The sequence below is a fragment of the Saimiri boliviensis genome, chromosome 11 (genome assembly GCF_048565385.1).
Source record: "Saimiri boliviensis isolate mSaiBol1 chromosome 11, mSaiBol1.pri, whole genome shotgun sequence".
Classification (NCBI taxonomy): domain Eukaryota; kingdom Metazoa; phylum Chordata; class Mammalia; order Primates; family Cebidae; genus Saimiri; species Saimiri boliviensis.
The window spans coordinates 27337160-27351844 of record NC_133459.1 but is presented as its reverse complement, the minus strand read 5'-3'; the positions used below and the strand labels follow the sequence as shown (position 1 = coordinate 27351844).

Sequence of the window (14685 nt, the reverse complement as noted above, 5' to 3'; positions counted from 1 at the left end):
CGTGCTACCATGCCCAGCTAATTTTTGTATTTTTAGTAGAGACAGGGTTTCACCATATTGGCCAGGATGATCTCGATCCCTTGACCTCGTGATCTGCCTGTGTTGGCCTCCCAAAGTGCTGGGATTACAGGCATGAGCCACTATGCCAGGCCTCTTTTTTTTTTTTTTTTTTTTTTTGAGATGGAGTTTCGCTCTTGTCACCCAGGCTAGAGTACAATGGCACGATCTCGGCTAACTGCAACTCTGCCTCCCGGATTCAAGCAATTCTCCTGTTTCAGCCTCCTGAGTAGCTGCTATTACAGGCGGCTGCCACCATTCCCAGCTAATTTTTGTATTTTTAGTAAAGACAGGGTTTCACCATGTTGACTACGTGGGTCTTGAATTCCTGACCTCAGGTGATCTGCCCACCTCAGTTTCCCAAAGTGCTGGGATTATAGGCGTGAGCCACTATGCCCAGCCAGGTTTTTCATTTTCATTTTAAAATTAATTTTACAGGAGGCCAGGAATTTGAGAGCAGCCTGGTCAACATAGTGAGACCTCCATCTCCACAAGGAAAAAAAAAAAAAAAAAGCTCTTAAAATTATTTTTAATGTTTTAAAATTTGATGAAGACTAATTATTTGTTGTTTCGTGTGCACCATTGTGTTATATCCAAGAAATCATTGACAAATTCAATGTCATTTTCCCCTGTGTTTTCTCTCTCTCTATATATATTTTTTGACATGGAGTCTAGCTCTGTCGCCCAGGCTGGAGGGCTGAAGTGCAGTGGCATGATCTCAGCTCACTGCAGCCTCCCAGGTTCAAGCGATTCTCCTGCCTCAACCTCCCCAGTAGCTGGGATTACAGGCGCCCACGCCACCATGCCCAGCTGATTTTTTGTATTTTTAGTAGAGACGGGGTTTCACCATGTTGACCGGGATGGTCTCGAACTCTCGACCTCGTGATCCACCCGCCTCGGCCTCCCAAAGTGCTGGGATTACAGGCTTGAGCCACCGCGCCCGGCATGCCTTTCCTTAAAAATTGCCCCTTCCATGCTTGCCAGCTCATCATGTATTTATTCCTTAATTTTCAGCTTCAAAGTCATTCCTCAGGAACGACTTCCTCCGTGCCAAATTCAGTGTCAAACTCAGTTTGCTACTCTCTTTCCTCACTAGGTCTATTCCATTTGTCGCTAGGTTGTAACACAGTCGCTAGTTTTAACTACAACACGCACGACTAGCTTTTCAAATTTTCTTGTTTCCGGGGCTTCTGCTGTATTGTTCAAGCTGGTCTCCCACATACGATCATGCGGTTATTCGCCACACAGGTTATCTAACACACCGGATCACGCGGTTATCTTAGATAGTAACCTCCACCGTGTAAGAGCTGAGATTCCAGCTCCACACGGAACAACACAGCTACTCACTTGCTCTAGCTGAATTTTTACCCCCAAGAAACACACATGATACTACGTCACGAGAAAATAAAAAAAAAAACCAAGCCGAAACAAAAACATGACGTCTGACTTATAACACAAAAGGAAGGGCGCCGGGACCAACGATCACCAGCTGCCCAAATGCCAAAAAATTATGCTTCCGAAATCTCTTGATGTCGATTCCGCACGAAAAGCAATCGAGTTGCTCTACGTGTGCCACTCACGACAGAAGCCCTTTTTGCCAGGCTGGCCACCGAAGCAGAGTGGCAGTGTTAGCAAATCCATATTTTGGTAAAGGTGAACACACAAAAAAAACCGAAGCAACGCCTTATTCCATGTTCGTTCCTGAAGTCGAAGAGGGAATTCCGGTTCTTCTGAATTTAAAGGAAGACTTTACAAGGAAAACCTAGACTCTGTCCTTTCAATTTTTATTTAGAAGTAAAGAAAAGGACATGAGCTGATATGCAAATATGAGCAGTGCTTGCTGGGAAGGTGCTGGCAGGAGTTGAGTTAGTGGCGGGGAAAAGCAGCTGCGCGAGCCAGGGAGGACCCGCTCCTTCCGGTTGCAGTTAGCGGTGGTTCTCTCTTGTCAACTGCTCTGGACAGCAGGCGTCTCCTGGCATTGGAATACCGGCTCTCAGCGGCTATGGGTACCTAACTGGGGAAGACAAGAATCACAGCCTATCCAAATTGAAAATGTGTAACTTGGGCCACCCCTAGCCACCACCCTGGAGCAGCCCAGGCAGGCGTGCAGTGGAAGCACAAGGTCACTGTAAGCGAAAACACCTTCCCGACAACAACGCATAAGCTGACTGTCATGGTGTGTTCATAGGGTGGCAAGCTATATGCTGCACTTCTAAGGAATGTTATTATAAAGCTAAAAAAAAAAAATTCAGTGATAAGAGTTGTACAATAAGGTACAGCATAGCATTAATGTGAAAAATAATACTGTACCTCAGATGACTGAAGTAGATCTTCAACACAGTTTTTTTTAAAAAAGCAGTGTACTCTCGTTGCCCAGGCTGGAGTGCAGTGGCACAATCTTGGCTCACTGCAACGTCTGCCTCCTGAGTTAAAGTGATTTTCCTGCCTCAGCCTCCCGAGTAGCTGGGACTACGGGTTTGTTTGTACCACCATACCAGGCTAATTTTTTATTTTATTTTATTTTTTTTGAGACGGAGTTTCGCTCTCGTTACCCAGGCTGGAGTGCAATGGCGCGATCTCGGCTCACCGCAACCTCCGCCTCCTGGGTTCAGGCAATTCTCCTGCCTCAGCCTCCCGAGTAGCTGGGATTACAGGCACACGCCACCATGCCCAACTAATTTTTTGTATTTTTAGTAGAGACGGGGTTTCACCATGTTGACCAGGATGGTCTCGATCTCTTGACCTCATGATCCACCAGCCTCAGTCTCCCAAAGTGCTGGGATTACAGGCTTGAGCCACCGTGCCCGGCCCACAGATTTTTTTAAAAGTGGAAAAAAGCCGGGCGCGGTGGCTCACGCTTGTAATCCCAGCACTTTGGGAGGCCGAGGCGGGTGGATCACGAGGTCGAGAGATCGAGACCAACCTGGTCAACATGGTGAAACCCCGTCTCTACTAAAAATACAAAAAATTAGCTGGGCATGGTGGCGCGTGCCTGTAATCCCAGCTACTCGGGAGGCTGAGGCAGGAGAATTGCCTGAACCCAGGAGGCGGAGGTTGCGGTGAGCCGAGATCGCGCCATTGCACTCCAGCCTGGGTAACGAGAGCGAAACTCCGTCTCAAAAAAAATAAAAATAAAAATAAAAGTGGAAAAAAGGTGTTGAATAGGGTACAGTCTAATACTGTTGATCTAATCAAGAGCATGCAGGAATACAGGCAAAACCCTGTGCTATGTATATTCTACAGCCATGTATTTGTACGAACAATATAAGATGTTAAAGAAGATCAGGAAACATATCAATGATTACCCATTGGAAGGAGGTAGGGGATTAGAATGGCAGCAGTTGACACACAGGACTTTAGATTTATCTCTAATGTTCCCATTTTTTTGTTAAGGATAATGATGGACAGGTGCGGTGGTTCATGCCTATAATCCCAACACTTTGAGAGCCCAAGAGTTTGAGACCACTTCTGGCAACATACAGAGACCTCGTCTCTACCCTAAAATAACCAGGTGTCATGGCATGGGCCTGTGGTCCTAGCTCCCCCAGAGGCTGGGGCAAGAGGATTGCTTGAGCCAGGGAAGTCAAGGCTGCAGTGAGCCATAATCATGCTACTGCACTCCAGCCTCGGTGACAGATGAAGACCCTGTCTCAAAAAAAAAATTTAAAAAACAAAAAAACCCACCAGGCGCGGTGGCTCACACTTGTAATCCCAGCACTTTGGGAGGCCGAGGCGGGTGAATCACGAGGTCAAGAGATTGAGACCATCCTGGTCAACATGGTGAAACCCCGTCTCTACTCAAAATACAAAAAATTAGCTGGGCATGGTGGTGCGTGTCTGTAATCCCAGCTACTCAGGAGGCTGAGGCAGGACAATTGCCTGAACGCAGGAGGTGGAGATTTCGGTGAGCCAAGATCGCTCCATTGCACTCCAGCCTGGGTAACAAGAGTGAAACTCTGTCTCAAAAAAAAAAAAAAAAAAAAAAAAAAGAAATGATATAAAAATTCACTTACACCTGTAATCTTAGCACTTTGGGAGGCCAAAACAGGTGGATTACCTGACATTAGGAGTTCGAGACCAGCCTGACCAACATGGAGAAACCCCATCTGTACTAAAAATACAAAATTAGCTAAATGTGGTAGCACATGCTTGTAATCCCAGCTACTCGTGAGGCTGAGGCAGGAGAATCACTTGAACCCAAGAGGCGGAGGTTGCTGTGAGCTGAGATTGTGCCATCGCACTCCAGCCTGGGCAAAAAGAGTGAAACTCCGTCTCAAAATAAAAAACAAAACAAAAAACAAATGAAAATGCTTCTTCCAAACTACAGTTAACAGTGTAGTGTTTATCTTGCTAGACTGCTTGCTACGTACATACACATGATATACATATAAATAAATGTTTTTGCATGGGTGAGGTGGCTCATGCCTGTAATCCCAGCACTTTGGGAGGCCAAGGTGGGTGGATAACCTGAGGTCAGGAGTTCGAGACAAGCCTGGCCAACACGGTGAAACCCTATCTCTACTAAAAATATCAAAAATTAGCTGGGCGTGGTGGTGGGCACCTGCAATCCCAGCTAGTCAGGAGGCTGAGACAGGAGAATTGCTTGAACCTGAGAGGAAGAGGTTGCAGTGAGCCGAGATTGCAGGAGATGGAGGTTGCAGTGAGCTGAGATCACACCATTGCACTACAGCCTGGACAACAAGAGCGAAACTCCATCTCAAAAATAAATACATACATACATACATACATACATACATACATAATAAAATGAAGTCAATAAAAAATACAGACTGTTAGGTAATTTACTTTCTTTTTTTTCTTTTTTTTGGAGACGGAGTTTCACTCTTGTTACCCAGGCTGGAGTGCAATGGCGCGATCTCGGCTCACCGCAACCTCCGCCTCCTGGGTTCAGGCAATTCTCCTGCCTCAGCCTCTCGAGTAGCTGGGATTACAGGCGTGCGCCACCATGCCCAGCTAATTTTTTGTATTTTTAGTAGAGACAGGGTTTCACCATGTTGACCAGGATGGTCTTGATCTCTTGACCTCGTGATCCACCCGCCTCAGCTTCCCAAAGTGCTGGGATTACAGGCATGAGCCACCGCGCCCGGCCACTTTCTTTTCTTTTCTTTTTAGGATGGAGTCGGCCGGGCGTGGTGGCTCAAGCCTGTAATCCCAGCACTTTGGGAGGCCGAGGAGGGTGGATCACGAGGTCAAGAGATCGAGACCATCCTGGTCAACATGGTGAAACCCCGTCTCTACTAAAAATACAAAAAATTAGCTGGGCATGGTGGCGCACGCCTGTAGTCCCAGCTACTCAGGAGGCTGAGGCAGGAGAATTGCCTGAACCCAGGAGGCAGAGGTTGCGGTGAGCCGAGATCACGCCATTGCACTCCAGCCTGGGTAACAAGAGTGAAACTCTGTCTCAAAAAAAAAAAAAAAAAAAAAGATGGAGTCTTGGTCTGTTGCCCAGTCTGGAGTACAGTGGTGTGATCTTGGCTCACGGCAACCTCTGCCTCCCTGGTTCAAGCGATTCTCCTGCCTCAGCCTCCCAAGTAGCTGGGACTACAGGCACCCACCACCATGCTCAGCTAATTGTTTGTATTTCTAGGAGAGATGGGGTTTCACCATGTTAGCCAGGATGGTCTCGATCTGCTGACCTAGTGATTTGGCCTTCCAAAGTGCTGGGATTACAGGTGTAAGCCACCGCGCCTGACCAATTTACATTCTTTAATATATTTTAATAATAGGTGGAGGTCCTTGCTCTTTACAAAGTAGAAGTCATAAGAGAAGAGACATACATAAACAGCTCTTACATTGTTATAGGAAGCAGATGTGTTTTTTTTTTTTTTTTTTTTTTTTTTTTTGAGACAGAGTTTCGCTCTTGTTACCCAGGCTGGAGTGCAATGGCGCGATCTCGGCTCACCGCAACCTCCGCCTCCTGGGTTCAGGCAATTCTCCTGCCTCAGCCTCCTGAGTAGCTGGGATTACAGGCACACGCCACCATGCCCAGCTAATTTTTTGTATTTTTAGTAGAGACGGGGTTTCACCATGTTGACCAGGGTGGTCTCGATCTCTTGACCTCGTGTTCCACCCGCCTCGGCCTCCCAAAGTGCTGGGATTACAGGCGTGAGCCACCGCGCCCGGCCGCAGATGTGTTATATAAACTTGTGAGAAGCCCAGAGATGGTACTGTCAATTGCTCTTCCTATCATCCACCAGTGTTAAGTGTTAATCTCTTTCTCTTTCTTTCTTTCTTTTTTTTTTTTTTGACATAGGGTACTCTGTCACCCATGCTGAAGTGCAGTGGTGCAGTCATAGCTCACTGCAGCCTGGAACTTCTAGGCTCAAGCAGATCCTCTTGCCTGTCAAGTCTCCAGAGTGACTGGGACTGCAGGCCCACACCACCATGCTGAGGCTAATTTTTTCTTTTTTTTTTTAATAGAGACTTGGGCCGGGCGTGGTGGCTCACGCCTGTAATCCAAGCACTTTGGAGGCCACGGCGGGCGGATCACCTGAGGTTGGGAGTTCAAGATCAGCCTGACCAACGTGGTGAAACGCCATCTTTTTAAAAAATAAATAAATAAATAGAGACGTTGTCTCCATATGTTGCCCAGGCTGGTCAAACTCCTGGGCTCAAGCAATCTTCCTGCCTGGGCCTCCCAAAGTGTTGGGATTATAAAGGCATAAGCCACCACATCTGGCTTTATCTGTTTTTTTTCCTTTTTCTTTTTTTTTTTTTTTTTCAGACAGAGTCTCACTCTGTTGCCCAGGTTGGAGTGCAGTGGCACGGTCTTGGCTCACTGCAACCTCTGCATCCCAGGTTCAAGCGATTGTCCTGCCTCAGCCTCCTGAGTAGCTAGGACTACAGGCATGCGCCACCATGCCCGGCTAATATTTTTAGTAGACACAGGTTTCACCCTGTTGGCCAGGCTGGTTTCAAACTCCTGACCTCAAGTGATCCACCCACCTGAGCCTCCCAAAGTGCTGGGATTACTGGCGTGAGCTACCGTGCCTGGCCTGGCCTTATCTCTTTTTCTTTTTGAGATGGAGTCTCGCTTCTGTTGTGTAGGCTGGAGCGTAGTGGCGCGATCTCGGCTCACTACAACCTCCACCTCCCAGGTTCAAGCAATTCTACTTCCTCAGCCTCCCAAATAGCTGGGATTACAGGCATGCGCCACTACACCCGGCTAATTTTTGTTTTTAGTAGAGGTGGGTTTCGCATGTTGGCCAGGCTGGTCTCAAACTTCTGACCTCAGGTGATCCGCCCACCTTGGCCTCCCAAAGTGCTAGCCAAAGGCCTGAGCCACTGTGCCCAGTACCTTATCTCTCTCTCTTTTTTTTTTTTAAAAGATGGGGTTTCACCATGTTGGTCAGGCTGGTCTTGAACTCCGGACCTCAGGTGATCTGCCTGCCTTGGCTTCCAAAGTGCTGGGATTACAGGCGTGAGCCACCACGCCGGCCTTATCTCTTAAAAAAAATAACAAAGAAAAAAGAGAAATTGGGCGGGGCATGGTGGTTCACACCTGTAATCCCAGCACTTTGGGAGGCTGAGGCAGGTGGATCATCTGAAATCAGGAGTTCGAGACCAGCCTGGCCAACATGGTAAAACCCTCTTTTTTTTTTTTTTTTTTGAGACAGAGTTTTGGTCTTGTTACCCAGGCTGGAGTGCAATGGCGCAATCTCGGCTCACCGCAACCTCCGCCTCCTTGGTTCAGGCAATTCTCCTGCCTCAGCCTCCTGAGTAGCTGGGATTACAGGCACGCGCCACCATGCCCAGCTAATTTTTTGTATTTTTAGTAGAGACGGGGTTTCACCATGTTGACCAGGATGGTCTCGATCTCTTGACCTCTTGATCCACCCTCCTTGGCCTCCCAAAGTGCTGGGATTACAGGCTTGAGCCACCACGCCCGGCCGTGAAACCCTGTTTCTAGTAGAAATACAAAAATTAGCCAGGGATGGTGGCAGATGCCTGTAATCCCAGCTACTTGGGAGACTGAGGCAGGAGAATCACTTGAACCTGGGAGGTGGGGGTCGTAATGAGCCAAGATGGCACCGTTGCACTCCAGCCTGGGTGTCAGAGACTCCATCTCAATTAAAAAAAAGGAAAAATCATCTACTTGGGAGACTGATGTGGCTCACTTAAACACAGGAGTTTGAGGCTTTGGTGATCTATGATTGTGCCACTGCACTCCAGCCCAGATGACAAAGTGAGACCTGTCTCCTTTAACAATCACCATAATTTCACCGTTCTTCCAATACCTTCCCATTGTATACTGAATAAAATCTCAAGGGCCCATCATAGTCTAGTCTAAAAGGTCCAGACTAGAACAAACCCCTGCCTACCTCTCCAAACTCATTGTCTTTCCTGGTTACCGAAGCTCCCCACCACCTTGGCCTTCTTGGTCCTTGAATAAGTGCTTTCCTTACTGAGGACCATGGCTCAGGCCCTTAGCTAGCTAGATAAGTCTGCCTTATTCTGGTATTCTCTCCTTTTACCCTTTTGTGCAGTTGCTAATGGTCTGTTTCTCACTCTAGGTTGCAAACTTTTTTTTTTTTGAGATGGAGTCTCGCTCTGTCACCCAGGCTGGACTGCAGTGCAGTGGTGTGATCACGGCTCATTGTAACCTCTGCCTCCTGAGTTTAAACAATTCTATCTCAACCTCCTGAGTAGCTGGGATTACAGGCATGCGCCACCATGCCCAACTAATTTTTTATTGTATTTTTAGTAGAGACTGGGCTTCACCATATTGGCCAGGCTGGTCTCAAACTACTGACCTTGTGATCTGCTCACCTCGGCCTCCCAGAGTGCTGGGATTACAGGCACTGCGCACAGCCCAGGTTGCAAACTTTTTTTTCAGATTTTTTTTTTTTTTTGAGACGGAGTTTTGCTCTTGTTACCCAGGCTGGAGTGCAATGGCGCGATCTCGGCTCACCGCAACCTCCGCCTCCTGGGCTCAGGCAATTCTCCTGCCTCAGCCTCCTGAGTAGCTGGGATTACCGGCATGAGCCACCATGCCCAGCTAATTTTTTTTGTATTTTTAGTAGAGACGGAGTTTCACCATGTTGACCAGGATGGTCTTGATCTCTTGACCTCGTGATCCACCCGCCTCGGCCTCCCAAAGTGCTGGGATTACAGGCTTGAGCCACCGCGCCCGGCCTGTTGCAAACTTTTTAAGGACCAGGATATCATCTGTCTTAGACACCAGTTATGTACTCAGTACATAGCAAAAGGCTTGGCACAGAAGACTCAATAAACACTTGTCAAATGAATGCATATTCATTCAACCTGGGTCTTAAAAAAGAGGTATAGGCGTTCAATAACAAAAAGTGGTATGCCAGACCCTGAAAAGAATGGAGAGCAGTGGCAAGGAAGTAAGGCTTGGAGCCCAATGTTCATGAGGACTTGAATCTGAGAATTTGGATTGGGTGGCAGTGAAGAGCGTGGATTGGGAGTGTGATAGGATGAGGATTAGGAAGATATAAAGACAGGGCAGGATGCCTCACCAATTTGGGTAGGTCCTCATGATACCTGCTGGCAGATACTGTGGCTCACTCTGGGCTGTCACAGCTCTTTATAAATTTTTTGGTGTGTTTGTGGGTTCTTCTTCTTCTGTGAACCTTACAGATGCTGGAATTGTTCTTGCTTGCATGCCTAACATTCCAGCCTGGACAACAAGTAAAAAATACAGCAGTTCTCGTCAAGCATTTGACAACTGAAAAACTGAAAGCATTAGAGATTGCTACAGGACAGGCTCTGGCGTAGGAGCGAGTTCTGAGTTCAAGCTGAGGCTCTGCATTTATTAGCTAGAACTCTGCTTAATCACTCACAGGTCTCCTCTGATTAAATGGCGTAACGGAGGAGGTAAGTGGATTAGCATAATTCCTGGCAAACAGTAAGCATTCAACTCTATTGTTGAATTGACAGTTCACAGGCACAACCAACCGATCTCTCTCTTCTCCCAGTTCTTGTGCTGCCAACTTCCTCGTTGAGGTCCAACAGGATATCTATGGGATAACGTGTCCCAGATGATATCCCGGTCCTGACACCATGACAAAGACACCAACCAAAAATGGCGACCTCAAAGCCGTCCGAGGGCGTCAATTACCCGTCCTGCTACCGATAGATAAATAAGCAGAATCGGGAAGAGAAGCTAGTGAAGAATTCTTAACGCTGGGGTGGGAGACGCAGAGCTCGCTCACGTTGCCACTCAATCACAGGCAGTTAAAAGCGCAAGGTGCAGTGTCTAGCTACATACAGCCCAATACAGCCACCACGTGTCGGAGGGCATCCTGCGCCTGCGCTAGCCAGGCGCGCGCCCGCCTGCCGGAAGAGCCGCGCGTTTCCGGGTTGGAGGCGGGGAGCGGTGCCGGAAGTAGTCGGGGAGGGCCGCGCAGTCGGACCGGCTGCTGAGACGAACGCTACATTGGGGCAGTCTCCGCATATCATGGGGAGATAGACGCTGCTGCCTGTGAGTCTTGGGCCCTGGCAGTTGAGGAACAAGAGCGGGAGGAGGGAGTCAGGACCCAGACCTACAGTGGGTCACTGTTGGAAGGTCCAGGTTGTGAACGAGATGGGGCTGTGAGGATTCAGGCTCTCGGGAAGGGACCGACTGAGAGGATCTGGCTCGGAGAAGACGCGGCTGTGGGGACCCGGGCTCTAGACAGGGCTTAGGGAACGGGAATGGATGTGAGTTCTCCAGCATCTCAGGGAAAGCGGTCTGAGAGGAACAGGGTTATGAGAACCCGCACTCCTAAGAGGAGCGGGTCGGAGAGGAATGGGGCGTGAAGACGGGCTCCGGAGAGGTAAAAGTGGAGCGGTGACCGTGAAGACCCAGGCTCCTAAGGATTCAGAAACGGGGCAGCCGAAGACTTAGGTTCCTGAGGGGCAGAAGCACACGGAGAAAACTTGAGTTTAGAAGGGAACAGAAGCGGGCAGTGAAGGCTGGGGCTTCTGTGGGGACGGGATCCGGGCTTTGGGACTCCGAGTTCCTGAGTCTCAGAACAGGGCTGTGAGCACCCGAGCTCCTAAAAGCCTTGGATCTAAGGGACCATGGATGTGAGATCAGCCTACAGAGTAAAGGGAAAGGGCTTGGAAAAGACTCAGTGATCCGTTTTTTCTCGTATTCTCTGAACCCAGAGGGATAAAGGACGTATCGGGGGAAGACAACTTCTCCTTCGCGCTGCCTTACTTGGCTCTTGGCAGGCTTTTCTTGTGTCAGATACTCAATCTAGGAAGCCCACATGCAAACATCTTTATTTTCTACTTCATTCTTGGGAATCAGATGTGAAGTTGAAAACAGTTGAAACTCAGTTATGTACTTAATAAGTGCTTTAGATCCCATTCCACTGAACCCTGATTGAGCACAGATCTCTGCATCTCAAATAAAAGAATGTCAGTGATGGAAGGGTCCCAAAAGATCATCTCTTAAAAATTCCTATTTTACATTTAAAGAGGCTAAGTTTCAAAGAGACTTAGGATCACAATGAGGCAATGGTTAGATCATAATTTTAATACAGTACCCTTCTATATATGTAGCAAATGAGATGCTTGGTTAATGTGCCTTAAATAAATGCTTCTAGAATGTTTGCTTTATCTTCAAGCCCAGGAGGAAATTTTTTTGGTTTCTTAAGGCAGGGTCTCTGTCACCCAGACTGAAGTGCAGTGGCTCAGTCTTGGCCACGGCACCCTCAACCTCTTTGGCTCAAGCAATCTTCCCACCTGTACCTCGTGTGTAGCTTGAACTACAGGCATGTACCATTGCGCCCTGCTAATTTTTAATTTTTTTGTAGAGACAGGGTCTCACCATATTGCCCAGGCTGGTCTCAAACTCCTAGGTGCAAGTGATCCCCTCCCACCTTAGCCTCCCAAAGTGCTGAGATTGCAGGCATGAGTCACCTCGCCCCCTCCTCCAGTTTTGTTCGTTTTTGAGACAGTCACCCAGGCTGGAGTGCAGTGGCAAGATCTCCGCTCACTGCAATCTCTGCCTTCCTGGTTCAAATGATTCTTCTGGTTATTCTGCCTCAGCCTACTGAGTAGCTGGAATGTGTGTCGCAATGTCCAGCTAATTTTTGTATTTTCAAGAGACACGGAGTTTTGCCATGTTGGTCAGGGTGGTCTCAAACTCCTGACCTCAAGTGATCCGCCACCGTCAGCCTCCCAAAGTGCTGGGATATAGGCGTGAGCCACTGTGCCTGGCCCAGTTTTTATTTCCAGTAAAAACGGGAAATTTTTACAGTTTCTGACAGTTTGCATGTTGTTAATGTATTGACATCAATATAGTGAATGTCACTTAATAGTAAGGAAATCTTTATTTTTATTTTTGTATTTTTGAGACAGGGTCTTGTTCTGTTTCCCAGATTGGAGTACAGTGGCATCATCATAGTTTGCTGCAACCTATATTCTTGGGCTCAAGCACTGTTCCTGTGTCAGCCTCTCAGGTAGGTGAGACTACAGGCATGAGCCACCACACCCAGCTAATTTTTTTTTTTTTTTTTTTTTTTTTGAGACAGTCTCACTGTTGCCCAGGCTGGAGTGCAATGGTGCAGTCTCAGCTCACTGCAACCTCTGTCTCCTGGGTTTGAGCAATTCTCCTGCCTTAGCCTCCCAAGTAGCTGGGATTACAGGCGCCTGCCACCTCGTGTGGCTAATTTTTGTATTTTTAGTAGAGATGTGTTTCACCATGTTGGCCAGGCTGGTCCCGAACTCCTGACCTTGTGATCCGCCCACCTCAGCCTCCCAAATTGCTGAGATTACGGGGGTGAGCCACTGCGCCTGGACGGCACCCAGTTAATTTTTAAATTTTTTTATAGAGACAGTGTTTGGCTGTGTTGCCTAGGCTGGTGTTGAATTTTTGGCCTCAAGTGATCCTCCCACCTTGGCCTCCCAAAATGTTGAGATTATAGGCATGAGCTACTACTGCACCTGGCTGGAACCTTTAAATAAAGCTCAGTGTTATTTGTTTATTTAACAAGCTGTTTGGAAAGTCATAAATAAGTATGTCCTATATTTTTAATACAAGCATTTATTAGAGATGGCCACTTTTGGGTAAGGATAGTGGGGAGACTTGCCCTAGTCACTTCCTTCAATATGACTATCTTTTTCTGAAACCTACTCAGATTAAGCACAGCTTAAGCATTTTCAAGTATTCTATGATTTAATTATCACAGCCCCACAAGTTAGATATTGTCAGTCCTGTTGTACAGATAATGAAATAGGTTTAGAGAGGTTAAATACTTTGCCTGAAATCACACAGTACTGAGTGACCCAACCCCAGTTATGTGTGCCTCTGAAACTTTTTTCTACTTTTCTTATAATTTTTTTTTTTTTTTTTTTAAGATGGGGTTTCACCATGTTGGTCGGGCTCGTCTTGAACTCCCGACCTCAGGTGATCCGCCCTCCTTGGCCTCCAAAGTGCTCGGATTACAGGCGTGAGCCACTGCACCCGGCCTCTTTTTTTTTTTTTTAGAGATGGGATTTCACCATGTTGGTCAGGAGGCTGGTCTCAAACTCCTGAACTCCTGATCCACCCACCTCGGCCTCCCAAAGTGCTGAGTGCTGGGATTACAGGTGTGAGCACCACAACCAGCCACTTTTTTCTACTTTTCTAAGTGGATTCCTCTGTCTCAGTTTGCCCATCAGCAAACTAGAAGTAATATCTTTTTTATTTTTTATTTTTTTTTGAGATGGAGTTTCGCTCTTGTTACCCAGGCTGGAGTGCAATGGCGCGATCTCGGCTCACCGCAACCTCCGCCTCCTGGGCTCAGGCAATTCTCCTGCCTCAGCCTCCTGAGTAGCTGGGATTACAGGCACACGCCACCATGCCCAGCCAATGTTTTGTATTTTTAGTAGAGACGGGGTTCACCATGTTGACCAGGATGGTCTCGATCTCTCGACCTCGTGATTCACCCGCCTCGGCCTCCCAAAGTGCTGGGATTACAGGCTTGAGCCACCGCGCCCGGCTTTGGAAGTAATATCATTGAATGAAAGCGTCCCCTCCTTAAGGCTCCTCTAAATGTCAAGAACCAGAATTTATCAGGGTACTTACATATTGTGGCGTTTGAGGAGAATTAAATTGTTTTCACAGAAGCATAGATTATTCAAGATAGAAAAATGGGAACTTTGTAGAGCTTTTCCTTGTAATATAGTAAGACATATTTAATTTTAGATTTAGGAGACCAAGAAAGACTAATTTGAACTGGGCGTAGTGGCTCATGCCTGTAATCCCAGCACTTTGGGAAGCCAGGGCCGGTGGGTCACCTGAGGTCAGGAGCTGGAGACCAACCTGGCCATCATGGGAAAACCCTGTTTCTACAAAAAAAAAAAAAAAATTAGCTGGGCATGGTGGCGCATGCACAGAGTCCCAGCTACTCTGGAGGCTGAGGTGGAAGAATTACTTGAACTCTGGAGGTGGAGGTTCCAATGAGCCAAGATTGTGTCACTGCCCTCCAGCCTGGACAACAGAATGAGACTCCATCTAAAAAATAATAATAATAATTTGAAAAGCAAGGGATTAAATTTGATTAAATTTGCAGTTAATTAGATCATTAACTAGATGTTTAGGGGAATTGGGCTAACTTAGTTAAAACTACTATTTTTTTCCCCAGGGTTAGTCTGTACTATTTGCAAGCA

General features: G+C 47.3%; 1 protein-coding gene and 1 non-coding gene across 6 annotated transcripts in view; one reads left to right on the top strand and one right to left on the bottom strand.

The window, feature by feature from the left end:
• Positions 1-1519: 1519 nt before the first annotated feature.
• LOC120366236 (U11 spliceosomal RNA) lies at positions 1520-1653 on the bottom strand. Its single transcript, XR_005580971.1, has one exon. It is a non-coding gene; the product is annotated as a U11 spliceosomal RNA (small nuclear RNA).
• Positions 1654-10419: 8766 nt separating this feature from the next.
• The window catches only part of TAF12 (TATA-box binding protein associated factor 12), a 52212-nt gene continuing 47946 nt past the window's right edge, over positions 10420-14685 (top strand). For 2 of the 5 annotated variants that reach the window (XM_039474374.2, XM_039474373.2), the window contains exon 1: positions 10420-10525. The gene's annotated coding sequence lies outside the window, so the exon portion shown is untranslated. Of the gene's footprint in view, positions 10526-12393; positions 12499-14685 lie in introns of all 5 variants that reach the window. The other 3 variants (XM_074380382.1, XM_074380384.1, XM_074380381.1) reach the window with 3 other exon arrangements.